The 2,997-nt window shown below is 40.2% G+C and overlaps 1 non-coding gene across 1 annotated transcript; it reads right to left on the reverse strand.

The window, feature by feature from the left end:
* Positions 1-2,347: 2,347 nt before the first annotated feature.
* Positions 2,348-2,466, reverse strand: LOC120616145 (5S ribosomal RNA). Its single transcript, XR_005656500.1, has one exon. It is a non-coding gene; the product is annotated as a 5S ribosomal RNA (ribosomal RNA).
* Positions 2,467-2,997: the final 531 nt, after the last annotated feature.

The following is a 2,997-nucleotide window of genomic DNA, read 5'->3' on the forward strand; positions in this document are numbered from 1 at the left end:
ATAGACACCTGAATATAAAGTGTCTGGGTTGAAGCGCTGGTATATTTGAATTCATAAAACGACAATGAGAACACGGCCAAACGCTTCGACTTAATTAGATCAACTATAAATGAGTTAAGAGACTTGGAGAGAATAAAATATGGAGAAAGACCCTAAAAGCCCTCTGATTAAAACAACTAAATGGCCAAACAAAGCATAAAAACGATGTTTTTAAAAAATAAACTACGGGGCTGGCATGCAAGGGATTTAGCAGACTGATCCCTAAACGAAGTGGAAATGGTAACCTTGAACTTTGGGAGGCAGGCGAGCATCAAGATGGCTTTTGCCTTAAAGCCTTCTACAAACCTTAGAGACCTTCCGCTTTAGTTCTGACGACTCTCTGGGGGTGCTGGGGGAGGGGGTAAAGCTGGACCTACCCAAGGTGAGGAAAAAAGGCAAGAAAGAAGGGGAATGCCCCACTGCACCCCCCAAAAATCATAAAATAGGAATTGAGCATGTTGACATGGATAAATCTCTTAAAAAATAAATGCTGAAACCCCAGAAAAACACAGTTTTATATATATATATATGTATGTATATATATATATATATATATGTATATATAGTTCCAAAATTGGCAAAATTGAACCATGTATTGTTTAAGGACACACAAAGCAAGGAAATGATTAATCTCAAATTCAAGAAAATGGTTAACTCTGAAGGGAGTATGTAGTTGGGAGGCACACACAGGGGCTTAATATTCTATTTCTTAACCCAGGTGGTGGGTATGTGAGTGTTTTATACATATTTTTTGTATTAAGATATATCACCAAAAAATATACTAAAAATGTACACCATATAAAATATACAACACGCAAAATGGTAACATATCTTGATATATACACGCATTGAAATACATTTAATTAACTATATCCACACACACACACACAATCAAAAAAAAAAAAAAGTGCTCCTAGATGAAAATCCCTAGTCTCCTAAGGATGCAGAAAGCAGAATGCTTTCCTGATCTGCTGTGTCCCATGACATAATGCCAAGACAGGAAAGCCGGTTAAATAACTCTGAAAGTGGTTAGATGTTTGACTTTCTACCTGGAGAGTATTTGGACCGAATTTCTTAGTTAGATCTTAGACGAGGCATCACAAAGTTTCAGAAGGCTGTAATAATAGAAAGGTGGATTGACACCTTACCAGTGCTGGTCCACAAACACAGGCCTGCAGGTAGACCGCAGCCAATATTTTCTAAAAGCAGTGGTTTCAATCTGTGGGGACTAAAGCTGATGGGGGACAGGCAGTTCCCAGCCTCTGCTTCTAACAGAGCTGTTCTGATTTTATTCATTTTACACGATACCTTTCATATGATTTTGTTTGAAGGCTACCACCTGTCAAAAAATTTGAACAGCGTTTGTCTTAGAGGGATCCTAGCTTTCTGGAGTTGGGAAGAGAATGCAGACGAACTTTCTCAACTCCAATTACATAAACGAAAAAGCAGAGGTTGAAGTTTTGAATGAAATGGTATTGACTTGTGCAAGATCATGGATTTAAAAAGTAATCTAATAAAAATGCACCATTTGTGGTGACCAAAACACGCATCCAATAAGAAATTTGCATTGCAGCAAATCTTTGTGGATTGCTGGTTTTCTTTCCTCGTTGGGTGTCAGAAACATCCAGTGGCCCAGAACAGTCAGAAAAACATGCGGGCAGCCCTGAAACCAATCTAAGCCATGCCGGCGAGCAAAATCCAGCCAACCTTGATCCACACTGGAGCCATGCATTTTATCATTTACATTGTACAGCCTCCTGACGGGGGGGACTGAGTGTACAATGTTATACTCAACTCCAGCTATCCCTTAACCGAAAGGGTTAGCACTAAACACAAGTAGGAATATACTGGTGTTTGGAGGTGGGTCATCAAAACTTAGAGAAAAGTGATTTTATTTTGGTAACTCATGGGTACAAATTTGACTTCTCTAAAGGCTCGTGTGGTGACCGAGCAAATCGCCAGCAGATGGCATATGAGCTCCTGCCAACAAGCATCCTTTCTCCCAGCCCCTCTCCCGCCACACCTACCTAACTTGCCAGGGTTTTGCTGGAAAGATCAAGCAGCCAGTCTGTCCAGGAACATGATGACTGGTTACTGCTCTCCTGTTCGCCAGCCCTAAATAACTGGTGTGTGGGCCAGTACTCTCTGGGAGGCACGGTGTTTACTGTGCTAACCGCGTGGCTAGAAGGAAAAAGGAACATGCATTTTAATTTGTTTTAATTTTTTTTTAGGCGAGGCAACCCTTGGTTGACCTCACAGATTGCAAGGACCTTGTCATCTTACAATCCCTTATTATTTTTATTTTTTAAGCCTACAGCACCTGGTCTTCCTAGGTGGTCTCCCATCCAAGTACTAACCAGGCCCGACCCTGCTTAGCTTCCGAGATCAGACGAGATCGGCCTTGTTCAGGGTAGCATGGCTATAGACTGGAACATGCATTTTTAAAAGGCTCCTCAGAGGTTCATCTTTAGTTGTGCCAAATATACATCTTGGCTGAATATTACAACTCAGCATTTAGTCACAGCTACTATTACTATCAGAGAACAGGTTGTTTGGGACATAAGAATGAATTTGAAATCTATGCAGAAAATCAAAGTCTTATGATTTAACTATTAAAATTTTCAGAATTTCCAAGTTGGGGCAAAAACAGTATTTTCTTAGTACCGACAGCCACTTTATTGCTTCTGTGGTTAGTATCTGCATATTTGTCATACGAAGTAGATGCTTTTACCTAAGGCTGGTGAGACATCGTTTCCTTTTGGCTGGCCCTACCACTAAACTGCGTGTTGCAGCTACTAGTAAAATAATGACGTCTTTCTCAATTCCTAGACTTAAAAAAGCGTGGTCGATGACATAAGTTATTTTTAAATAATCCCTCCATTATGCAGTGTCCCAAGATACTTTCTGCATGTTTTTGAAGGCATTTGAGACTGTTAACCACACTGATTAACTTCCAAT

This window comes from Pteropus medius, unplaced genomic scaffold (genome assembly GCF_902729225.1).
Source record: "Pteropus medius unplaced genomic scaffold, Ma_sr-lr_union100, whole genome shotgun sequence".
In the NCBI taxonomy this organism is placed as follows: domain Eukaryota; kingdom Metazoa; phylum Chordata; class Mammalia; order Chiroptera; family Pteropodidae; genus Pteropus; species Pteropus medius.